The 26,698-nt window shown below is 39.0% G+C and overlaps 1 pseudogene; it reads left to right on the top strand.

Annotated features, from left to right (window-relative positions):
* Positions 1–631: 631 nt before the first annotated feature.
* LOC139361002 (nucleosome assembly protein 1-like 1) lies at positions 632–3,106 on the top strand (annotated as a pseudogene).
* The last annotated feature ends 23,592 nt before the right edge of the window (positions 3,107–26,698 follow it).

Below are 26,698 nucleotides of genomic sequence, written 5' to 3'. Positions count from 1 at the left end.
TTTCTTAAGAGACAAGGAAAGGATGGTCTAATTGTAGTTGTCATATAAGAAGAGTCTTTATTACAGTCCAAGAAAGATTATAAATGACTCCACAGATGAAGTCAACTATATTACATCTTTTTATTTTCTCAGACACAACAGAGGGAAAATTTATACAAGGACAATGATGAGATAATATTTCAAAAGTATATTGTGAATACAAAATAACTGGCTGCAAAGCAAATAAGCTTTTATTACTGATAAAATGTATCTGTTGTTCAGAGTTGCTAATGTGTCTCAGCTTTGAAAGTAACCAGCTCACAAAGATCATGGTTTCAATAAAGTAGCTACAGTTGCATAAGCAAGAGACAGTACAACTTCTTTATGTCTTTTTCCAAAAGAAGATGAAGAAAAAAAAAAATGAATTTTTCTTTCCATTACTAAGAAGGAATTTACAAAAGAAAGATTATAGTAGTTTTTGAGAAAGCAGAGACACTTCAATAGTACAGCATTCATTCATATACCAAAATTTAAAAGCATGTTATCTAAAATGTCTCAAAAAGCTTTATGGAACCAAAATTTAAAGACATCGTATCTAAAAAAATCTCAAAAAGTTTTATAGAACTAAGTGTATTAGGCTGCTATAGCGGCCATGAGGAAATCCCACACTGAGTGGTTTAATCAACAGAAATTCATTTTCTCACAATGTCAGAAGCCCCAAGTCCAAGGTCAAAGTATTGATAGGTTTGATTTATTCCAAGGCCTTTCTAGTTGACTTTTAGTGATGGCAGCCATATCACTGTCTTCACCTGATCTTCACCCTGTGTCTATGTCTGACTCTCTTGTAAGGACACTAGTATTGAATTAGAGATCACCCATATTACTTCATTTTACCTTAATTACCTCTCTGCAAATGCAGGCACAGTTGGAGGTACTTGGAGTTATAATTTGGGGAAGGACCCATTTCAGCCCAGAATACCCTCTGGTCACTCAAATGCATCTTATTTCTCACATGCAAAATACATCATTACTAGGGTGTGTCAAAAAATGTTGTGATCCAGTTTGAAGAGGCTTGTACTGACTAATAATGAGTATCATAACACGTTATAGAAATGCACTTAACCATTCAATGTATCCAAAATCATGAATCTACAATAACATATTTCAAAAAATTACCACCTTTGAGGAATGGTACAGAACCAACACTTATGAGAAGAATGTTTGATTATGAAAAGAATAACATGTTTAGCTCATACAAATTTTCCCAACCAAAAACAGTGATAGCAATTTTCTCTTTATAGATGTATTCCCTTTTTCAGTCTGTTTTCTTATCATGTCATGTAGCCTCCAGAAAATTCCACTGTACACCTGTGGAAAAATAAGAATGCAAAAGGCAGTATTTATAGTTATATGGAAATAGTTTTTTGTTGTTGTTGTTTTGAGGAGTCTCACTTTGTCGCCCAAGCTGGAGTGCAGTGGCGCGATCTCGGCTCACTGCCAGCTCCACTTCCCAGGTTCACTCCATTCTGCTGCCTCAGCCTCCCGAGTAGCTGGAACTACAGGTGCCCGCCACCACGCCCAGCCAATTTTTTTTGTAGTTTTAGTAGAGACAAGGTTTCACTGTGTTAGCCAAAATGGCCTCAATCTCCTTGTGGTCTGCCCACCTCTGCCTCCCGAAGTGCTGGGATTACAGGCCTGAGCCACCGCACTCAGCCTGGAAATAGTTTTGAAATTCCCCTTGAAACAGTATGGGGACCCTCAGACCAGACTCTTGAGAAAGAATTTGTGAGTTAAAATGTATTAATAGTTACACGGAGTGTCTTTGTTATAACATTTCCAGAGAATGCACAAATATGCCATTTTCATCCACCAAAATAACTAAAACAGAAATGAGGGATTTCATGTCAGATATTCAGAGTTCTTACATGGCAGACATTGACAACAAAGAAGAGTCTCATCTTGGACAAGATTTGGGGCTGGCTGTGGTGCTTCATGCCTGTAATCCCAGCTCTTTGGGACAAAGAGGGTGGATCACAAATTCAAGACTAGCCTGGCCAACATGGTGAAACCCTGTCTCTACTAAAAATATAAAAATTAGGTGTGATGGTGCATGTCTGTAGTCCCAGCTAGTCGGGGGGCTGAGGCAGAGAATTGCTATAACCCAGGAGGCAGAGGTTGCAGTGAGCTGAGATTGTGCCATTGCATTCCAGCCTGGGCAACAGATTGAGACTCCTTTTCAAGAAAAAAGAAAAGAAAAGAAACTGGTGAAGAGACAAAAATCAAAGCAGATTTGTTCAGATGATGGAAAATCCTGATTCTTACAGGCTTTAGAGAAAGACTTTATGGTCTGGTAGAAAGATCAACAGGATACACTGAAAGCTTGCCTAGAGTAGTTAAAAAATGAGTCAATACTCTCAAAAACCTGCAACTTAAATGTGCACAGAGGCCAAATTCTATGAGGAAGTTTATGATCCTGAAAGGAAGTATGCTACTCCCTCTCAACCTCTATTTGATATGTGATTTGATATTATTAATGCAATTCATGAACCTATGGAAGAAATATGTGAATTGAAAGCAGATAAAGAAAACAGAATTTCAGCTGAAATTCAAAGCTGAAAGAAAGGCCAAGGTTGAAGATGAAAAAAGTGAATGAAGAAAACAAAGACCCCAAAGGAATTCCTAAATTTTGGACTTGCTTAATGATATGGTTTGGGAACATCACGAACCTATTTTGAAGCACTTCAAAGATATTAAAGTGAAGTTCTCAGATGCTAGCCAACCTATGAGTTTTGTCTTAGAATTTCACTTTGAACCCTAAATATTTCACAAATGAAGTGTTGACAAAGACATATAGTATGAGGTCAAAACCAGATGACTCTGATCATTTTTCTTTTGATAGGCCAGAAATTATGGATTCTACAGGCGGCCAGATGGACTGGGAAAAAAGGAATAAAAACCTTTAAGAAGCAGAAACACAAGGAATGTGGGACAGTTTCTGATGGGAATAAAACAGCTTCTGAGAACTCTTTCTTTAATTTTTTTCTGCCCTGCTTGAAGTTCTGAGAATGCAGTTCTGGATGATGCTTCTGAAGCTGTATTTGCTGTACACTGTGAAAATGGTTTATAATCCCAAAATCAGTGTTATATTTACTGCAGCAGCTGTTGAAGAAGATGATGATTATGATGAAGAAAGTGAAGAAATGCATGATAAAGAGGAAACAAACGGAGAATGAGAAAAATTATCCAGGCTGGGTATGGTGGGTCACACCTGTAATCCAGCACTTTAAGAGGGTGAAACAGGCATATCACTTGAGGCCAGGAGTTAGAGACCACCCTGACCAAAGATTACCCTGGTGAAATCCCATCTTTACCAAAAACTACAAAAATTAGCCAGATGTGGTGGTGGACACCTGAAGTCTCAGCTACTTGGGAGGCTGAGGACAATCACCTGAGCCTAGGAGGTCAAGGCTGGAGTAAACCATGATTATGCCACTGCACTCTGCTTTGTCTGACAGAGTAAGATCCTGTCTCAAAAAAAAAAAACTATCCAAAGCAGAATCAAAACCTCGTGGAGAGCAAGCAGCAGTAAAGTAGGATGGCCTACCTTCTGCTTCCCTAGAAAAGAAATATTTACATCTGACAAGTCTATTTCAAGGGTTTGTGGTGGTGTTTTCTTGTTGTTGTTTGCTTGCTGGCTTGTTTTTGTTTTACAGCCTAAAATAAAAATGTCAAATACAGAAAACAAGTGTACTCCAACTAATTAATTAAGGATAGACAATAGGAAAATACCACCATTTTGTAATCCCTAATACATAAATAAATCTAAAGCAATGATTATCAATGACTACTAGAAGACAATTAGATAATATGCCCTATGAAGGATATGCACAATAAGACCTATAAAGTAATCTGCTTCCTAACTCCCCCAAAGCAGTCTTGTACACAATCAATCCTCTAGATTTAACCACTTATTTGCAATAAATTTAGGGGCTTAGAGAAACATATAAAGCCATGATGGTAGAGAGTGTTTTACAGGAATAGATGAACACAATCCAGAGGGCAAGAAACTCTACTGGACAAATGACTTTTTTATCAAATAAAAAGTATGAGATAAAAGTGGAGGGGAGGCCGGGCGCGGTGGCTCAAGCCTGTAATCCCAGCACTTTGGGAGGCCGAGACGGGCGGATCACGAGGTCAGGAGATCGAGACCATCCTGGCTAACACAATGAAACCCCGTCTCCACTAAAAATACAAAAAAATTAGCCGGGCGTGGTGGCGGCGCCTGTAGTCCCAGCTACTCCGGAGGCGGAGGCAGGAGAATGGCGGGAACCCGGGAGGCGGAGCTTGCAGTGAGCCGAGACCGCGCCACTGCACTCCAGCCTGGGCGACAGAGCGAGACTCCGCCTCAAAAAAAAAAAAAAAAAAAAAAAGTGGAGGGGAAAATCAATAAATTAGAAAAGGCTTAAAAGGCATTTTAAACAATTATGAATAAGACTTATTTTAATCATGATTCAGAAAAATAACTATAAAAAGTGTCACTTTGAAATATATAAACCCTTAATGTGCCTGTATATACAGATACACATACAATGATCACCATAGTAACTGCTGTGAGATGGTATCTTATTGTGGTTTTGATTTGCATTTCTCTAATCAACAGTGTTGATGAGCCTTTTTTCACATGTTTGTTGGCTGCATAAATGTATTCTTTTGAGAAGTGTCCATTCATATCCTTTGCCCTCTTTTTGATGGGGTTGTTTTTTTCTTGTAGATTTGTTTTTCTTTGTAGTTTCTGGATATTAGCCCTTTGTTAGATGGATAGATTGCAAAAGTTTTCTCCCATTCTGTAGGTTGCCTGTTCATTCTGATAATAGTTTCTTTTGCTGCACAGAAGCTTTTTAGTTTAGTTAGATCCCATTTGTCAATTCTGGCTTTCGTTGCCATTGATTTTGGTGTTTTAGTCATGAAGTATTTGCCCACGCCTACATCCTGAATGGTATTGCCTATGTTTTCCTCTAGGGCTTTTATGGTTCTAGGTCTTACATTTAAGTATTTAATCCATCTTGAGTTAATTTTTGTATGAGGTGTAAGGAGGGGATCCTAGCCATATGCTTTCTGCATATGGCTAGCCAGTTTTCCCAGCATCATTTATTAAATAGAGACTCCTTTCCCCATTGCTTGTTTTTTTCCGGTTTGTCAAAAATCAGATGGTTGTAGATGTGTGGTGTTATTTCTGAGGCCTCTGTTCTGTTCCATTGGTCTATATATCTGTTTTGGTACCAGTACCATGCTGTTTTGGTTACTGCAGCCTTGTAGTATAATTTGAAGTCAGGTAGTGTGATGCCTCCAGCTTTGTTTTTTTGCTTAGGATTGTCTTGGTTATGCAAGTTCTTTTTTGGTTCCATATGCAATTTAAATTAGCTTTTTTCCAATTCTGTGAAGAAAGTCAATGGTAGCTTGATGGGAATAGTATTGATTCTTTCTATTTATGAGTATGGAATGTTTTTCCATTTGTTTGTGTCCTCTCTTATTTCTTTGAGCAGTGGTTTGTAGTTCTTCTTTAAAAGGTCCTTCACATCCCTTGTAAGTTGGATTCCTAGGTATTTTATTCTCTTTGTAGCAATTGTGATTGGGAGTTCACTTGTGATTTGGCTCTCTTTTTGTCTGTTATTGATGTATGGGAATACTTGTGATTTTTGTCCTTTGACTTTGTATCCTGAGACTTTGCTGAAGTTGCTTATCAGCTTACGGAGATTTTGGGCTGAGATTATGTCACCTGCAAACAGAGACAATTTGACTTCCTCTTTTCCTAACTGAATACACTTTATTTCTCTCTCTTGCCTGATTGCCCTGACCAGGAGTTCCAATACTATACTGAATAGGAGTGGTGAGAGAGGGCATCTTTGTCTTGTGCTGGTTTTCAAAGGGAATGCTTCCAGTTTTTCCCCATTCATTATGATACTGGCTATGGGTTTGTCATAAATAACTCTAATTATTTTGAGATACATTCCAGCAGTCCCTAGTTTATTGAGTGTTTTTAGCATGAAGGGCTATTGAATTTTGTCAAAGGCCTTTTCTACATCTATTGAGATAATCATGTGGATTTTGTCATTGGTTCTGTTTATGTGATGAATTACATTTATTGATTTGGACATGTTGAACCAGCCTTGCATTTCAGGGATGAAGCTGACTTGATTCTGGTGGATAAGCTTTCTAATGTGCTGCTGGATTTGGTTTGCCAATATTTTACTGAGGATTTTCGCATCAATGTTCATCAGCGATATTGGCCTGCAATTTTCTTTTTTTGTTGTGTCTCTGCCAGGTTTTGGTATCAGGATAATGCTGGCCTCATAAAATGAGTCAGAGAGAATTCCCTCTTTTTCTATTGTCGGAAAGAGTTTGTAAAAGAATGGTACTGGCCGGACCCAGTGGCTCATACTTGTAATCGCAGCACTTTGGGAGGCAGAGGCGAGTGGATCACCAGGTCAGGAGATTGAGACCATCCTGGTCAACATGGTGAAACCCCACCTCTACTAAAAAAAAAAAAAAAAAAAAAAATTAGCTGGGCATGATGGCATGCACCTGTATTCCCAGCTACTCCAGAGGCTGAGGCAGGAGAATTGCTTAGGTGGAGGTTGCAATTCCCAGCTACTCCAGAGGCTGAGGCAGGAGAATCGCTTAGGTGGAGGTTACAGTGAGCTAAGATCACACCACTGTGCTCTAGCCTGGTGACAGAGTGAGACTGTCTCAAAAAAAAAAAAAAAAAAAAAAGGAACGGTACCAGCTCTTTGTACCTCTGGTAGAATTCGTCTGTGAATTTGTCTGGACCTGGAGTTTCTTTAGTTGGTAGACTATTAAATACTGCTTCAATTTCAGAATTTGTTTTTGGTCCAGTCAGAGATTCGACTTCTTCCTGACATAATTTTGGGGGGGCATATGTGTCTAGGAATTTATCTATTTCTTCTAGATTTTCTAGTTTATTTGCGTAGAGGTGTTTACAGTGTTCTCTGATGGTAGTTTGTATTTCTGTGGGGTTGATGGTGGTATCCCCTTTATCATTTTTTATTGCATCTATTTGATTCTTCTCCCTTTATTTTATTAGGCTGGCCAGTGGTCTATCTAATTTGTTGATCTTTTTAAAAAAAAAAAAAAAAAAAAAAAAAAGCTCCTGGATTCACTGATTTTTTTGAAGGGTTTTTCATGTCTCTATCTCCTTCAGTTCTGCTCTGATCTTAGTTATTTCTTGTCTTCTGTTAGCTTTAGAACAACCAGTTTAGAGAACACAAATGACCTGATGGAGCTGAAAAACACAGCACGAGAACTTCATGAAGCATACACAAATATCAATAGCTGAACTGATCTAGCAGAAGAATGGATATCAGAAATTGTAGATCAACTTAATGAAATAAAGTGAGAGGACAAGATTAGAGAAAAAAGAGTGAAAAGGAATGCACAAAGCCTCCGAGAAATATGGGACTATGTGAAAAGACCAAACCTACATTTGATTGTTGTACCTGAAAGTGACATGGAGAATGGAACCAAGCTGGGAAACACTCTTCATAATATGATCCAGGAGAACTTCCCCCACCTAGCAAGGCAGGCCAATATTCAACTTCAGGAAATAGAGAGAACATCACAAAGATATTCCTTGAGAAGAGCAATCCCAAGACACATAATTGTCGGATTTACCAAGGTTGAAATGAAGGAAAAAATGTTAAGGGCAGTTAGAGAGAAAGGTCGGGTTACCCACAAAGAGAAGCCTATCAGGCTAACGGCAGATCTCTTGGCAAAAACCCTACAAGCCAAAAGACAGTAGGGGTCAATATTGAATATTCCTGAAGAAAAGAATTTTCAACTCAGAATTTCATATCCAGCTAAACTAAACTTCATAAGTGAAGGAGAAATAAAATCCTTTACAGACAAGCAAATGCTGAGAGATTTTGTCACCACCTGGCCTGCCTTAAAAGAGCTCCTGAAGGAAACACTAAACATGGAAAGGAACAATGGTACCAGCCACTACAAAGTCATACCAAACTGTAAAGACCGTTGACACTATGAAGAAACTGCATCAACTAACAGGCAAACAGGCAAAATAGCCAGCTGGCATCATAATGACAGCATCAAATTCACACATAACAATATTAACCTTGAATGTAAATGGGCTAAATGCCCCAATTAAAAGACACAGACTGGCAAACTGGATAAAGATTCAAGACCCACCAGTGTGCTGTATTCAGGAGACCAATCTCACGTGCAAAGACACACATAGCACTAAAATAAAGGGATGGAGGAATATTTACTAAACAAATGGAAAGCAAAAAAAAAAAAAAAAAAGCAGGCGTTCCAATCCTAGTCTCTGATAAAACAGACTTTAAGCCAACAAACATCAAAAAAGACAAAGGAGGGCATTACATCATGGTAAAGGGATCAATGCTACAAGAAGAGCTAAGTATTCTAAATATTTATGCACCCGATATAGGAACACCCAGATTCAAAAGCAAGTTCTTAAGACCTACAAAGAGACTTAAGTCTCCCACACAATAATAGTGGGAGACTTTAACACCCCACTGTCAATATTAGACATATCAATGAGACAGAAAATTAACAAGGATATCCTTGTTAAAATTAACAAGGACTTGAACTCACTCTGGACCAAGCAGACCTAACAGACATCTACAGAACTCTCCACCCCAAGTCAATAGAATTACATTCTCCTCAGCACCACATCATACTTATTCTAAAACTGACCACATAATTGTAAGTAAAACACTCCTCAGCAAATGCAAAAGAGTGGAAATCATATCAAATAGTCTGTCAGATCACAGTGCAATCAAATTAGAACTCAGAATTAAGAAACTCACTCAAAACCACATAACTATGTGGAAACTGAACCCTGAATGACTGGGTAAATAACTAAATGAAAGCACAAATAAAGATGTTCTTTGAAACCAATAGAACAAAGACACAATGTACCAGAACCATTTACAATTTTTTTTTTTTTTTTTTGAGACGGAGTCTCGCTCTGTCACCCAAGCTGGAGTGCAGTGGCCGGATCTCAGCTCACTGCAAGCTCCACCTCCCGGGTTCACGCCATTCTCCTGCCTCAGCCTCCCGAGTAGCTGGGACTACAGGCGTCCACCACCTCGCCCGGCTAGTTTTTTGTATTTTTTTAGTAGAGATGGGGTTTCACCGTGTTAGCCAGGATGGTCTCGATCTCCTGACCTTGTGATCCGCCCGTCTCGGCCTCCCAAAGTGCTGGGATTACAGGCTTGAGCCACCACGCCCGGCCTACAATTTTTTATTAAAGAGAAGATTAATCCTCCAAGAAAACCCTGTTATTCTGACACAGAGAACCAGGTCCTGGCCTTACATCAGTGTGCTTTTGATATTAATGTTTAATTTATAGAAAATCTCTCAACTAATTTTCAGATAAATAACCAGAATCATCCATCTTCCACAATAGTCCCTGAGCCTATATGGATTGAATAGTTTTAATTTCTGGCCCTGTGTTTCACAAAAACAGTTCATTTTGATTGTCACCTTCTCCTGGGTCTGAAGATGAGGCTTTGATTGGTTTCACCATTCAAGATTTAAGAGAAGTAGCTGCAATTTTCAGACCTGTAAGTCAAAACTCTGAAACTTAGCAGCACAAAGATTAGTTAATAGAATATTTACAATGCAGAATGTCTATTGCAGTTCTTTCTAGCATTTAACAAGTAAAAATACTGTAATTTGGTGTTTAGTAGTTGCTGTCTACAGCATTTCAAACCATTGTAGTATAGTGAATAGGTACTAGCCAATCAAACAACAGAAAGAAACAAAGGGCATCCAAATCAGTATATAGAAAGTCAAACTGTCACTGTTCAGTGATGATATGATTGTATACCTAGAAAACCCTAAAGACTCATCCAAAAAGCTCCTAGATCCAATAAATGGATTCAGTAAAGTTTCATGATACAAAATCAATGCACACAATGCACACACCAAAAATGACCAAGCTGAGATTCAAATCAAGAACTCAATCACTTTTATGACAGCTGCCAAAAAATAAGTTAAAATACTTAGAAATATACCTAACCAAGTAGGTGAAAGATCTCTACAAGGAAAACTACAAAACACTGCTGAAAGAAATCACAGATGATAACACAAACAAATGGAAACACATCCCATGCTCATGGATGGGTAGAATCAATATTGTGAAAATGAGTATAGTATCAAAGCAATGTACAAATTTGACGCAATTCCCATCAAAATACCACTATCTTTCCTCACAGAACTAGAAAAAACAATCCTAAAATTCATATGGAAACAAAAAAGCGCCCTCATAGCTAAAGCAACACTAAGCAAAAGGAACAAATCTGGAGGTGCCACAGTACCCAACTTCAAACTATACTACAAGGCAAAACAGCTATGGTATTGTTGCAGGACTTTTCATTGGTTCAGCTAAATACTGGGTTCCTGTCCGTTCCACAGCCATCAAAATTTAGGTTCACAGATGGTTTAAAGGGTGAGTAACGCCGGGTTTTCTTGGGTGAAAGGGGAAAATAAAGGGAAACAGGGATCTTTCAGAAGGCCAGATTTCCCTGCTAGAAGAGGAGGAGCCAGGTTCCTCCTGGCTGTGAACGTGGTGAGCTCCCCGAGCCTCCACTTCACTGGGGAGGCTGTTTGGAGTTTCTGCAGGGACTCCCTACCCCCTGGCTGTCTCGGTATTGGTATAAATACAGGCACAAAGACCAATGAAACAAATAGAGAACCCAGAAATAAAGCCAAATATTTTCAGCCAATCGATCTACCACAAAGAAAACAAAAACACAGGAGGGAAAAAGATGCCGTATTAAACTAATAGTGCTGGGATAACTGGTAAGCTACATGTGGAAGAATGAAACTGGATCCTCATCTCTCACCTTCTACAAAAATCATCTCAAGATGAATCAAAGTCTTAAATCTAAAACATAAAACCATAAAAATTCTAGAAGATAACATTGGAAAAACCCTTCTAGACATTGGCTTAGCCAAAGAGTTCATGATCAAGAGCCTAAAAGCAAATGCAATACAAATAATTTTTAAAAAAATAAATAAACAGATGGAACCTAATTACACTAAAAAGCTTTTCTGCAATGTAAAAGAAATAATCAACAGAGAAAACAGACAACACACAGAGTGGGAGAAAAATCTTCACAAACTATGCGTCTGAAAACTGGGAGGCCAGATGGTTTGTTTTCTGAGAAAGGAATTGAGATAAGACAAATTAAACTTTCTCAACTTTCAAAGCTGGCAGTGTCTATGTCTATGTTTATTAAAAATATATATACATAAATATGTATATACCAGTTTTATAAAAAAATTTGTCCTGTTTCATTAAGCCATAAAACTAATGGGTTTACATTAGTAAAAACCATTTATAAATGGTTTTTATATTATTTTACCATATTATGCTCAGTATACCAAGACTCATTCCCTCAACCAAGACTCCATTCCCTACTCCTTAGCCAACTCTTGATACTATTTATGTCTGTCAACCCAGGAACTGTGAAAAGGTAACACTGTTTTAATTTTATAATTTTTCTTTATGGTATATTAGCTATACAATTTTTCTTCTCTGAAAATTTCCTTGGAGAAACCTGTTGCTTTTTTTTTTTTTTAGTTGCTCTTCCTTACTTTTTTTTTTGTAGACATATTTTACACATTATGAATATTAATCTTTTTTTTTTTTTGAGACAGAGTCTCACTCAGTCGCCCAGGCTGGAGTGCAGTGGCGTTGATCTCGGCTCACTGCAAGCTCCGCCTCCCAGGTTCACGCCATTCTCCTGCCTGAGCCTCCCAAGTAGCTAGGACAACAGGCCCACACTGCCACGCCTAATTTTTTTTTATTTTTAGTAGAGACGGGGTTTCACCATGTTAGCCAGGATGGTCTCGATCTCCTGACCTCGTGATCCACCCACCTCGGCCTCCCAAAGTGCTGCCACCATGCCCGGCCTGAATATTAATCTTTTCTTGTCATAAATTTTAAAAGTACCTTTCTCCCGTTTGGCAAAGTCCTCCAGTTTTTCTCAGGACCTTCCCAGGTCTAACATGAAATCACAATCACTAGATAACTAAAAATACACTGTAAGTTGGGCATGATGGCTAACTCCTGTAATCCCAGCACTTTGAGAGCCCAAGGTGGAAGGACTGTTTGAGTCCTGGAATTCAAGACCAGCCTGAGCAACATAGTGAGACCCCATCTCTACAAAAATTTAAACAATTAGCCACATGTGGTATTTTTCTCCTGTAGCCTCAGCTACTCAGGATGCTGAGGTGGGAGGATCCCTTGGGCCTGGAAGGTCAAGGCTACAGTGAGCCATGATCACACCACTACATTCCAGTTTGGGTCACAGGACAAGACCCTGTCTCAAAAATTAATAATAATAATAAATACAATTAAGTTCAAATAAAAATTCACTGTGCAGATCTAACTTCCAGAAATTTTAAGTTCATTTTTCTGAGTGAAGCTTCAGTCTAGTTATATATTTTTTAATTTCATTGTAGAGCAAAGTTCAGAACTACTAATCTAGTGTGTTGTAATTACAAATGTTTAACTATAATAAAACATGTCAGAGTATGTCATGAATAAGTTATGGTTTGATTTCATATTTATGAAGATAACTAATGAATTATAATATATTCAAAATTTATCTTACCATGGATAGGGGGTCAAACTTTTGAAAGTTACTGGTAGGTACTTGTGTGTCTTCAAATTTCTTTCTTTTTATTTTTATTTTTTTGAGACGGAGTCTTGCTCTATTGCCCAGGCTGGAGTGCAATGGCGCCATCTCGGCCCACTGTAACCTCTGGCTCCCAGGGTCAAGCAATTCTCCTGCCTCAGCCTCCCAAGTCGCTGGGATTACAGGTGCCTGCCACCATGCCTGGCTAATTTTTGTATTTTTAGCAGAGACAGGGTTTCACTATGTTGGCCAGGCTGATCTCAAACTCCTGACCTCAGGTGATCCACCTGCCTCAGCCTCCCAAAGTGCTGGGATTACAGGGGTGAGACATTGCATCCAGCTGTGTCTTCAAATTTCATGCAATTGAATTAATTACTTTCCAATTATACTTAGTGTTTTCTTTTGTATCTTGTTTAAAATCCAAAATTTTCCCAGGACCCTAAATTTTGACTTCTTGAAATACCAAATTTGATTGTTTTTGGTCACTTAGTTATGTAATATATCCTGAATTGTTTCTATAAAGTAAAAATTTATTTAGATTTACCACTTCTTTGTATACAAAAGTCACTGTCTTACCATTGTTTGTTGAATACCGCTTCTTTTCTCTGTTAGTATTGCCAATCTTATTATGTATTATGTTTTTATATTTGCATGAAAATAGTTCTATGCCCTAATATATAAATATATTACTGCATAAAAATAATACTTTTTTATTACTAAAGCTTTATTATGTTTTTAATTTTGTTAGGTTATTTGTGTTCCCATCTCAATTTTATTTATTTGCTAATTTAACTTTTTTAGAAACAAGGCCTTACTCTATTACCCACTCTAGAGTGCAGTCATGGAATCATATTTCACTGCAGTTTCCAAATCCAGGGCTTAGTCAATCCTTCCACTCACCTTTATGAGTAGATTCAACTGACATGAAGCTACTGTGCTACCATATTTCAGTAGTACCAGCCTATATAATGCAAAAATCATATGATATAATGCAGCCTTGTCTCCCATGAATCTTCCACTAGTAATCTCTTTTGAAGACTATGACTCTTAATTATAACAGTATTTTTTATCCCACAATACTTCAATTAATAGGTCCTATAGGAAGTTTTACCTTGTAAGTGAAATCAGCAAAAATGGCTCTGCAGAGATTTTTCAAAACCCTGTCCCTCTACAGAAACACCAAACACAAAACAAAAGAAGCAGAAACAAAAGAAAAGGCAAAAAAAGTGTCAATATATTGTCAGAATTCTGAAAAATAGTTGACATCAATACTGTGAATGTCAAATGGAGGAAAAGGAACTTAAACATAGTAAGAGAATTGTGACATTTTAACTTACCTTTGATCAACTCCCTTCTTAGCATAGATGTCATGAAAATTGCATCCCAAGTTCCCATACAAATACTTGGTTCCAGAGACACAGGGAAGACCTTGTTTCCAGGAAATTCTGTGTATTTTACCCATTTTAATTTGTCTGAGGATTCTCTGCACAACTTACAAGGCATTTCCTTTTGCTTCACATAACTTGGATTTCTCAGCGTGGAAAGATAGAAAAGCAGGGGCATTCATTCCTACAATGACATGGAAAGTCAAATGAATAGGCAATGCTACCAGGAACAAAAAAGTAAAGTTACAGCAAATAATAAATTGATGAAAAGCATGAAGACACCAATCTGGGAGAGTTACCTTTGGGAATAAAAGCTTTGGAGAGGTCCTAGAAATAAAAAAAGAACCCATATCCATGCGAAGTGCAGAATAAACACTCAGACAATACATGAAGAAATCATAAGCTCACCTCTGGTTGATATTCAGACTGAGCTGAAGCAGGAAGGCAAGGCTAAAGCAGAGCTATAAATGACTTTCTGAGTTTTGAAACACCGCCCAAAATAGCCAGTTTATAAAACTGGGAGACTTTTTTTCTTTTCTGTCATTTGATTGTTGTGGATTCCAGGTATTAGAAAAAATTATGTCAAGCCACCATATAAACACAACGTTTTTTTTAAAAGATTCAGGAATCACATAAAACAATAGAAATGCAATCTTATAAAAAAGAGTATTAAAAAGTTACTAAACAGTTATAACCCACAACAAACAACAAAGTCAACTGTAATGAGACAAAAGAATCTGGATTACAGAGATATCAGATTACAATGTCAAACTGTCTAGTTTTCAACAAAAATGTAAAGCCAAGCTAAGAAGCAAAAATATGTGGTTTATCCACAGACTAAAAGGAAAATTAAAAATTTTCATGGGCTACAAAGCAGAAAAAAAAAGAATAAAAAAGAAAAATGAACAAAAACTGTCTCTAAGGAAGCACACATTAGGCTTACTGGACAGAGATTTTAAATCAACTCAACTATATTGGTCTCAAAGAATTATGGGAAATCATGAATAAAAACCACAAGAAGTATAGTGTCTCATTAAGTTGAAATCAGTAAACTATCTTGGCCAACATGGTTAATCCCTGTCTCTACTAAAATACAAAAAATGAGCCAGGCATGGTAGTGCGTGCCTGTAAGCTACTTGGGAGACTGAGGCAGGGGAATCCCTTGAACTCCGGAGGTGGAGGTTGCAGTGAGCTAATATCATGCCACTGCACTCCAGCCTGGGGACAGAGCAAGACTCAGTCTGAAAAACAAAAATAAAACTAAGCAAAATGAAAAAAGAAAATATCAGTAAAATAAAAAATAATAAGAATTCCAGAACTGAAATGTATGTTAACTAATGAAGTGTGAAGAAGGGTACTACCAGACCTTAAATGATACTATAAAGCTACAGTAGTCAAGACACTGTAGTACAGATTAAAATATAGACTAATTAATAAATCAGTAAAAGAAAACAGAGCCATTAGTGGCTCATGCCTATAATCTCAGCAGTTTTGGAGACCAACACAAGATACCTTAGGCCAGGAGTTTGAGACTAGCCTGGGCATCATTGTGAGACCCTGTCTCTACAAAAAAAAAAAAAAAAGAATGAAAGGAAGGAAAAAGAAAAGAAAAATATATCAACTTATCTTTGACACAAAGGCAAAGGTAATAGTAAAAAGAAAAGATGGTCTTTTGAGCAAACGGTGCTTGAACAATCGGATATCCAAATGGAAAAAAAAGAATCTAGATACAGACATTACATCCTTCACAAAAATGATCTCAAACTAATCACATATGTAATCATAAAACATAAAGCTATAAAACACCCAGAAAATAACCATAGGAAAAAATCTAGACAATCTTAAGTTTGGAAATGACTTTTATTTATGACATTAAAAGCATGATCCATGAAAAAGAGAACTGATAGGCCAGACTACATTAAAATTAAAAATTCTGTTCTGCAAAAGATAATGTTAAAAGAAAAAGCCAAGTCATAGACTAGGAGAAAAATTATTTGCAAAATGCCCTTCTGGTGAAGGACTTTTATCCAAAATACACCACCAGTTTTTAAAATTCTTCCCTAGCAAGCAGACAAAAGGCAAAAGGCAAAAAACAAAAACAAAAAAAAAAATTCTCAACAACAAAAAAGCACACATTCAAATTTAAAAATGGGCAAATGCTTTGAACAGACACTTCATTAAAAAATATACAGAGATGGGGTGCAGTGGCATGCCTGTAATCCCAGCACTTTGGGAGGCTGAGGAGGGTGGATCATGAAGTCAAGAGATGAGACCATCCTGGCTAACAAGGTGAAACCCTTATTAAAAATACAAAGCAAAAATTAGCCAGGCACGGTGGCGGGCACCTGTAGTCCCAGCTTCTCGGGAGGTTAAGGCAGGAGAATGGCGTGAACCCAGGAGGTGGAGCTTGCAGTGAGCCGAGATTGCGCCACTGCACTCCAGCCTGGGTGACAGAGCAAGACTCCATTTCAAAAAAAACAAAAAATAAAATATAAAAATAAGTTGAGCATGATGGCACTACCTGTAGTCCGAGCTTCTTGGCAGGCTGAAGTGGGAGTGGGTTTTTCAGCTTTAGCAGGTTGGTGATGTTCTTCTCTATGCTATCTATTTTGTCTATCAGCTCCTGCATTGTTTTATCACAATTTTTAGATTCCTTGGATTGGGTTTCAATGCACTACTATAGTTTAATTATCTTTGTTCCTGTACACATTCTAAATTATATTTCTAGGCCCTGTGTAGTGGCTAATGCCTGTAATTCCAACACTTGGGGAAGGTGGGATGGGCAGATCACTGAGGTCAATTCAAGACTAGTCAGGCCAACATGGAGAAACCTCATTTCTACTAAAAATACAAAAATTAGCTGGGCGTGGTGGCACATGCCTGTAGTCCAACTATTCTGGAGGCTAAGGCAGGGCAATCACTTGAACCCAAAAGGCAGAGGTTGCAGTGAGCCAAGATTGCACCACTGTACTCCAGCCTGGGCAACAGAGCAAGACTCTCTCTCAAAAAAAAGAAAGTAAAAATAAATTCTATTTCTGTCATTTCAGCCATTCCAGGCAGGTACACAACCTTTGTTGGAGAGGTAGTGTGAACATCTGGAAGAAAGAAGGCACTATGGCTTTTTTAGTTGTCAGGGTTCTTGCATTTTTCTTTCTCATCTTTGTGGGCTTATCTAGCTTTAATGTTTGAGGTTGCTACCTTTGGATTTTTTTTTTATATACTATTTGGTGACCTTGAGGGTTTAATTTTGGTTGAAGGTGGATGGAACCAACAGACTCATTTGTGGAAGATTTTAGGGGATTAAGGTTAGGCTCCCAGTACCTGGACTGCATGTTCTAACTCTGGGGGACTTGTACCCCAACCTAGTTATCTGTGTCCTCAAGGTGAGGAATCTTTACATTGCAGGTGCTGAGATGTTCCCAGACTACTGGTCACTACAGTCCCATGGGTGGTGTCAGTCAAAGTTTTTCAAAGCATGGTGAGAGCAGAATTTGTTTTCATTTGCACATGCCAATAGCAGTGCTAGCAGCAGCTGTGGCAGAGTACTACCCGGTGCTGGGGTACCTTCCTCCCTGTGGGCATTCACTGCTATAGCAGAGGCAATGCAGCTGGGAGGTGGGTGGAGATCCCTGCTGGCAGCTGGGTCACATTGGAGGTGGTGTTCGCTCAAGACCAGTACACTGGTGAGCACACACCTGTGTGCCTTGTCTGCTTTCTACTTCTCACAAACAGGGGTAGTCACTCAGGGTGAGAAAGAATCTGCTGCTCTCTGGACAGTGTTAGCAAAAGGGCAGGGTACCTGTGCGGGCAGAGCTGGCTGGCTCTGTGTGCAACAGTGGTTGGCTGGGCAGGGGGTGAGTGACTGCACTCCTACGCACTGGCAGAGCAAGAAAAGCAAAACCTGCCTGCACAAACACCCACAAACAAAATGATGTGGGAAGTCGCCATGGTCCTGAGGAGGCTATGCTATAAAGAGTGACTGCGTGGGCTGGGGTGTAGTCATAGGGGCTGCTGTGCTGGAGCTCTCTGCTGGTCAGGCCTGGCCCATTAGTGTGGTCTCCCAGGGCATCCCAAGGCTGCCCTGTAAGCAGGCCCAGCCAGGCTGGGGCCCTGAGAGATGCCAGCAAACCAAGGGGTGCTCAGGTTGGACCAGCCCATCTGATGGGCAAGACTTTCCTGCAGAGTTTAAGTCCCACAGTTCCCCTAAAGCTAAAGTCTCTTATGGGAGCAAGTCAAGCCTAAGGGAATGAATGTACCTGGCCATGCTCTGCTACAGATGCTCCTGCACCAAACACTGAGATCCATGCCAGCTGGATTTCTGCCCTGACCAGTTCTCTAAGCAGCTCTCCCTGCCAACTCAAGTGTCCCTGTTCGTTGAGGGGTCTCTTCCTGCTGTGGTTCTGCAGGCGCATGGTAAGAGCAGGTTGCCCCTTGCCTGTCCAGTTCACATATTCCCCTGTCGTTGTTGGTGGCCAGGAGTGAGTCGAGGTGTGCAGTTGCCCAATTCAGGGTTCCAAGCTTCCTCCCACTTCAGCCCAGCTACTGTTTCTTCCCTCCATCCACTCTAAGTGCCTCCCCTGTGAAGACCTATTAGGGGTGTGCAAGTCATCTTGGTCTGTCAGTGGCAGCTGTTCCAACAGGCCTTGTCTAGTTGACTGGGTTTCAAAAGGTCAATTGTGATATTTCTGGCTTTATCTAGCCCATAAGTAGACCACATGGGGCTTGTTAGATCAGTGATATTCTGAGGAGAACATCACTCTGCCTCTTTTTTACATTTTTGGGTTACCCCATTTCCCATCCACATGTGTTTCAGTAGAGGTCCAGTATTCCAGAGTTCCAAGCTCCAGTTAAGGCCCAGAAATCTTCAGAAAATGTGTAAAGGACTTTTCTAGGTTTAAAAATATTAACTAGGGGCTGGGCATGGTGGCTCACACCTGTAATTCCAGCACTTTGGGAGGCCGAGGCGGGCAGATCATGAGGTCAGAAGATTGAGAACATCTTTTTTTTTTTTTTTTTTGAGACGGAGTCTCGCTCTGCCGCCCAGGCTGGAGTGCAGTGGCCAGATCTCAGCTCACTGCAAGCTCCGCCTCCCGGGTTCACGCCATTCTCCTGCCTCAGCCTCCCGAGTAGCTGGGACTACAGGCGCCCGCCACCGCGCCCGGCTAGTTTTTTGTATTTTTTTTTAGTAGAGACGGGGTTTCACCGTGTTAGCCAGGATGGTCTCGATCTCCTGACCTCGTGATCCGCCCATCTCGGCCTCCCAAAGTGCTGGGATTACAGGCTTGAGCCACCGCGCCCGGCCAAGATTGAGAACATCTTGGCTAACATGGTGAAACCCCATCTCTACTAAAAACACAAAAAATTATCCAGGTGTGGTGGCAGGTGCCTGTAGTCCCAGCTACTCGGGAGGCTGAGGCAGGAGAATGGCATGAACCTGGGGGGCACAGGTTGCAGTGAGCCGAGATAGCGCCACTACACTTCAGCCTGGGAGACAGAGACCCTGTCAAAAAAAAAAAAAAAAAATTAACTAGGGCCCTGAGCTCCACTTTCCTTCAGAGAATGTAAATCTCTCTAGTCTCTTTGAGGTTATCACCTCAATTTTCAGGTAAGAAACCTGTTTAGGCCAGACGCAGTGCCTGTAATTCCAGCACTTTGGGAGGCTAAGGCAGGCAGATCACCTGAGGTCAGGAACTCAAGACCAGTCTGACCAACATGAAGAAACCCCATCTCTACTAAAAATACAAAATTAGCCAGGCATGGTGTCACATGCCTGTAATCCCAGCTACTAGGGAGGCTGAGGCAGGAGAATCACTTAAACCTAGGAGGCAGAGGTTGCCGTGAGCCAACATCGCATCATTGCATTCCAGCCCGGGCAACAAGAGCAAAACTCCGTCTCAAAAAAAAAAAAAAATAGAAAGCTGTTTAACTGTTTTTATCAGAGAAGGCAATTCGCACAGAAAGAAAAGTAGCTCAGAACACTCTAAAAGAATGGCTGATATATAAAATTTATCAGTCCCAAAGAAAGTATGAGATTTCAATTATGACCTCATACGTGCCTGAGACAACATTTTAAAGGCATTTTGTTGTTTCTTTTCTTCCCTATAGTTTGCAGATTAGCTGATAAATTATTTAAATTGCTATCATAAGCTGTACAATGTAATCCCTCTCCCATTGCCATCGGGTTCCTGGAATTTGTAATATAAAGAATATATAGCGAATCAATGGCTTATGTTCAACTTATAAACTTTCCTTTCTTCTTCCCTTTATTCAGAGCACACACTCAGGACAATTTGAATTTATGTCTTCCAGGTTGGGGAACTCAAGTTTTCCCCAAATAAATTCTCTACTTATTCTAATTTTGCCATAGTTTCTCTCTCTAGGTCAACAAGACAAGACATAATTGGTTGAATATTCTGGAGTAGACTGAATAGTCAGACAAAGTAAAATAAAGGGGAGCAGTAAGAGACACGCTATTTCTAATGTCCTTGCTATGCATAATATTTTGTATGTTTAGCTTTCATTAACCATTCATAATAAATTTTTTAAAAAGCTGTTTTAGAATCCTGTTGTCTCACTGGGGTTTTTGAAACCCAATAAAAATTCCATTCTCTCTGCCTAATTTGGGAGGCTTCAAGTTCAATTGCACTTGTGAGGCAACTTGAACATCTGGATTATCGATTATCTTGTACATGTGGAATATTTCACATAATGACCATAATAATTCTGAATTACCTATAGGAAGACTTTGCCTCTTCAGTAAATATTCCTAACTTCTGGAGCCAGAAATGGTACACCCAGAAAAAGTAGGTGTATTGGAAGGCAGAGTGTTCAGATCTTTAGAAATTAGGGATCATATTTTTCCATTTCATCTTGGATCCTGACAGACTGTTCAGTCTCTGCAACCATGCACAAGATGTCTACAAAATTAGAGGGGAAATATGCCACTGACTTGTCAGCCATGTCAAAGTCATGTGCTGTGCTGCAGCATAAATTAACCGTAGGTTTTAACCAAAGCCAAATGCTTGCTCACAGTATTAACTAGAATTGTAATCCTAAAAGCTGAAGTTCGGGACGCTGAAATGCAAAAAGAGAAGAACTCAGACATGACAGAGACTTATGCACAATGCTCAAGGCTCAATGATGAAGACAGAATACCCGCTTCCAAAGGGGTTAGTGGTGCTTTCTCTGTGTTCCTCTACGGGCCTCAGGGTCATCAACAATTCCCTTCAGGTTCCTATATTGGTCACCAGATCTGTCAAAAGACAAAATTAGGTTGTGCACAGCGGCACAGGCCTGTAATCCTGCACTTTGGGAGGCTGAGTCGTGTGGATCACTTGAGTCCAGGAATTTGAGACCAGCCTAGGTAACATAATGAAACCCCATCTCTACTAAAAATATAAAAACCAGTCAGGCACGGTGGCATATACCTGTAGTCCCAAATACTTGGGAGGGTCAAGTGAGAGAACTGCTTGAGCCTCAGAGGAGGAAGTTGCAGTAAGCCAAGATTGTACCACTACACTCCAGCCTGGATGATAAAGTGAGACTTTGTCTCAAAGTTAAAAAAAAAAAAAAAAAAAAAAAAAAAGAAAAGAAAAGAAAAGAAAAAAAAGACAAAATTACAACATATTTAGTATAAAGCTCCCAATTGCCTTTGTTGATATGCTAGAATTGAACAACATTTTCTTCCGTAAATTACAATAAGTGTTCCAAGGAGCTGAACAAAAGAGATTGGCTTTATAAAGAGAGAAGTTCTGAAGAAAGCAGAATGAAAGAAAAATGAGCATATTAGTCATTTCCAAACCTACTTGTCTCACAACACAGGAATAGAAAAAACAGAAAAATAATTGATTAGTTAATGTTGGTTTCTTTAGGCTACTTCTGTTATAGAAGTATTAAAACAGAGAGAACTTCATTATCCTGCCCATTTAAAATTTAATTTTTACTGATGCTTAATGGATATACATTTTGGAGGAGTACATGTAATAATTTAGTACATTCAAATAATTTGTACAGATAAATCAGTTTACTTGGTACATCCATCACCTTAAATATTTGACTGTTCTTTATGGTAGAACATGTAAATTATTATCTCCTAGTTATTTTGAAATGTACAATAGGCTGGGCACAGTGGCTCAAGCCTGTAATCCCAGCACTTTGGGAGGCCGAGACGGGTGGATCACAAGGTCAGGAGATCGAGACCATCCTGGCTAACACGGTGAAACCCCATCTCTACTAAAAAATACAAAAAACTAGTCGGGCGAAGTGGCGGGTGCCTGTAGTCCCAGCTAGTCGGGAGGCTGAGGCAGGAGAATGGCATGAACCCGAGAGGAGGAGCTTGCAGTGAGCTGAGATCTGGCCACTGCACTCCAGCCTGGGTAACAGAGCAAGACTCCATCTCAAAAAAAAAAAAAAAGAAAAAAGAAATGTACAATAGATTGTGTAACCTACGGTCACACTACTGATGTCTCTAGTTTTCATTTCTTCTATCAAACTATACATTTGTACCAACTAGCCAATGAGTCTTTATCTTCCCTGCCCTCTATACTTTCTGGCATCTGGAAACCATAAATCTATTCTCTTTTCATGGGAGCTATTTTTTTAGTTCCCACATGAGTGAGAACATGTCCTATTTGTCTTTCTGTGCCTTTGTTATATAACTTAACATAATGTTCTCTAGGATTATCCATTGTTGTTGTAAATTGCAAGTTTTTTTAAATGACAGAATATTTCACAGTATATGGTATATTTACCACATTTTCTTTATCCACTGATGGACAATTACACTGACTCAGTATTTTAGCTAATGTAAATAATACTGTAATAAATACAGGAGTACAAATATCTCTTTGATAGATTGATTTCCTTTCATTTGGAAGGAAATCTGTCACTAGTAGTGAAATTATTTTATTTCATGGTGTTTCCATTTTTCAGGTGTTTTTTTTTAAAGAAATCTCACACTTCTCATTAAGAGCTGTGCTAATTTACATTTCCAGCACCAGTGTATGAGGATTCTGCTTTCTCCATATCCTTGCCAGAATGCATTATTATCTGTTTTTTGTTTGTTTTTTGTTTGGTTTTTTTTTTTTTTTTTTTTTTTTGGACAGTCTTGCACTGTTGTGTAGGCTGGCACAATCTTGGTTCACTGTAACCTCCACCTCCCAGGTTCAAGTGATTCTCATGCCTCAGCCATCTGAAAGGCTGGGATTACAGAGGCTCACTACTATGCCTGGCTAATGTTTTTATTTTTATTTATTTATTATTATTTAGTTAGTTAGTTAGTTATTTTTACGGACCCAAAGAGTGAATCTTAGCAAGATTTATTGTAAAGAGCGAAAGAACAATTCTTCCACAGCGTGGAAGGGGACCCGAGGGGGTTGCTCTTTTGTATTTTTAGTAGAGAGGGGGTTTCACCATGTTGGCCAGGATGGTTTCACATTCTCCACCTCAAGGGATCTGCTGTGGCTTCCCAAAATGTGGGGATTACAGGCATGCATCACTGCACCCAGCCTATGACCTATCTTTTTGATAAAAATTATGTTAACAGGAGAAAGATGATATCTCCTTGCAGTTATTTTTTATTTTTTGTTTTTATTTTTTGAGATGGTATCTCACTCTGTCGCCCAGGCTGGAATGCAGTGGCAATATCTTGGCTCAGTGCGGTCTCTGCCTTCCTGGTTCAAGTGATTCTCTTGTCTCAGCCTCCCCAGTAGCAGGAATTACAGTCATGCACCACCGCACCCTGCTAATATTTGTATTTTTAGTAGGAACGTGTTTCACCATGTTAGTCAGGCTGGTCTCAAACTCCTGAGATCAAGTGATCCACCTGCCTAGGCCTCCCAATGTGCTGCGATTACAGGCATGAGCCACCACACTTGGCCCTCATTGCAGTTTTGGATTTGCATTCCTCTGATGAGTAGTGATACTGAGTATTTTTTATAAACCTGTTGGCCATTTGCATGTCTTCTTTTGGGAAATGTCTATTCAGATCTGTTGCCCATTTAAAAATCAAATTATTTCCTTTTATGCTATTGAACTGTATAAGACCTTTAGATTTTGTGGCTATTAATTCCGTGTCAGATGAATCATTTGCAAATATTTTGTCTCATTCTGTAAACTGTTTAAAGAAACAAAGTAAAGACTTTGTTGTCTTCTTTGCTGTGCAGATGCGTTTTTAGCTTGATGTAATGTCATTTGTTTATTTTTGCTCCAATTACCTGTGCTTTTGAGGTCTTACATAAAAAACTTTTCCCAAGAACATGTTCTGGAGCTTTTCCCCCAGTGTGTTTTTCTTCTGGTTGTTTCAGATCTTGGATGTAGGTCTTTGGGTACACTTTGAGTTCATTTTTTATGTGCAGTGAGATAATAGGGGTCTATTTTAATTCTTATGCATATAGTTATCTAGTTTTGTCAACATCGTTTTTTGTAAAGACTGTCTTTTTTACATTGTATGTTATTGGTGCACTTGTCAGAGACGAATTGTCTATAAATGCACAGGTTTATTTCTGGGTCCTCTATTTTGTTCCCTTGGTCAGCGTATCTGCTTTTATGCCAACACCACGATGATATAGTTACTATAACTTTGTAGTAAATTTTGAAGTCAGGTACTGTGATGCCTTCAGCTTGAGTTTTTTTCTTTTTTGGCTCAGATTGCTTTGGTGTTTCAGGATCTGTTGTGGTTCTATATAAATTTTAGTATTTTTTTCTATTTCCATGAAATATATAATTGGTAGTATTATGGGAATGCCATTGAATCTGCAATTGCTTTAGGTAATATTGCCATTTTAATAACATTAATTCTTTCATTGTATAAGCATAAAACTCCTTTTTTTGTCTTCAAATATTTTCATCAGTGTTTTATATTTTCTTAATATAGATCTTTCACTTTTTTGGCTAAATTAATTCACAGCTATTTTCTATTCTTTATAGCCCTTATACATAAAATTACTTTCTTGATTTCTTTATCAGATTGTTCAGTGTTGGTGTAAACACTACTGATTTAAGTTACGTTTATTTTGTATCCTGCAGCTTCACTGAATTTATCAGGTCGGTTTGTTTGTTTGTGACAGAATCTTGCTCTGTCACCCAGGCTGGAGTGTGGTGGCTCAATCTCAGCTCACTGCATCCTCCATCTCCCAGGTTCTAGTGATTCTGGTGCCTCAGCCTCCCAAGTAGCTGGGACTACCGTTGTGCACTACAACCACAGGCTATTTTATTTATTTATTTATTTATTTATTTTTGTATTTTTAGTAGAGATGAGGTTTCGCCATGTTGGCCAGGCTGGTCTGAAACTCCTGACCTCAGGTGATCCACCTGCCTCAGCCTCCCACAGTGCTAGGATTACAGGTATGAGCTACCGCACCCTGCCTGGTCTGTTCTTTTAGGCGGGTCTTTAGATTTATCTAAGTATAAAATCGTATCATTTGTAAACAAGGCTAACTTGACTTTCTTTCCAACTTCGATGTTCTTTTCTTTCCTTCTTCCTTTCCTTCCTTCCTTCCCTCCCTCTCCCTGTCTTTCTTTCTTTCTCTGTCTGTCTTTCTCAGAGTCTCTCTCTGTGGCCCACGCTGGAGTGCAGTGGTGCGATCACTGCAAGCTCCGCCTCCCAGGTTCACGCCATTTTCCTGCCTCAGCCTCCCCAGTAGCTGGGACTACAGGCTCCTGCCACCACACCCGGCTCATTTTTTGTATTTTTAGTAGAGATGGGGTTTCACCGTGTTAGCCAGGATGGTCTCGATCTCCTGACCTCGTGATCCGCCCGTCTCGGCCTCCCAAAGTGCTGGGATAACAGGTGTGAGCCACCACACCCAGCCCCTTTCTTTCTTTTTCAAGTCTTTCACTCCTCTGGCCAGGACTTCTAGTATTATAGTAAAGTGGTAAAAGGGAGCATCTTCTCTTGTTACAGATTTTACAAATAAGACCTCCAATTTTTTTTTATAAAATATTATTTTAGCTGTAAATTTGTCCATAAAATTACTGTTTAGTTGTAAACATGGCCTGTATTATCTTCAGGTATATTATTACTTCTACAGCCAGTTTAATTTTTTTGTCATAAAGTGTTGTTAAATTTTATTTAAGAGCTTTTATTCTGCATCTGTTGAAATAATCGTGGTTTTTGTTCTTGCTTCTGTTAATGTGTCACATTTACAGATTTGTGTATGTTGAACCATTATTTCATCCCTGGGATATAGGACATTTGTTCATAGTAAATAATATTTTTAATGTGAAATTTGGTTTGTTAGTAATTTAATGAGGATTTTTTGCATCTAAGGTTATCAGCTCTACTGGCATGTAGTTTTTCTCTTTTTGTTGTGTCCCTGTCTGGTTTTGGTATCAGGGTAATGCTGACCCTATAGAATAAGTTTGGAAGTATTCCCTCATCTTCCATTTATTTTTGAAGAGTTTGAGTAGAACTGATATTTTTTCTTCCTTAGATGTTTCGTAGAATTTAGCAGTGAAGCCATCAGGTCTTATGCTTTTCTTTCATGGATGACTTTTCCTTATGGCTTTAATAACATTACTCATTACTGGTGTGTTGAGGTTTTCCATCTCATCGTGGTTCACTGTGGAACTTGTACATATCCAGAGTATGTATTCTTTGGTCTCAGTTGCTACATCTTTTTTATTTCTGAT

Source organism: Macaca nemestrina, chromosome Y (genome assembly GCF_043159975.1).
Source record: "Macaca nemestrina isolate mMacNem1 chromosome Y, mMacNem.hap1, whole genome shotgun sequence".
NCBI lineage: Eukaryota > Metazoa > Chordata > Mammalia > Primates > Cercopithecidae > Macaca > Macaca nemestrina.
The sequence above is the reverse complement of the archived record's forward strand: the minus strand, read 5'-3'. Positions and strand labels throughout refer to the sequence as shown.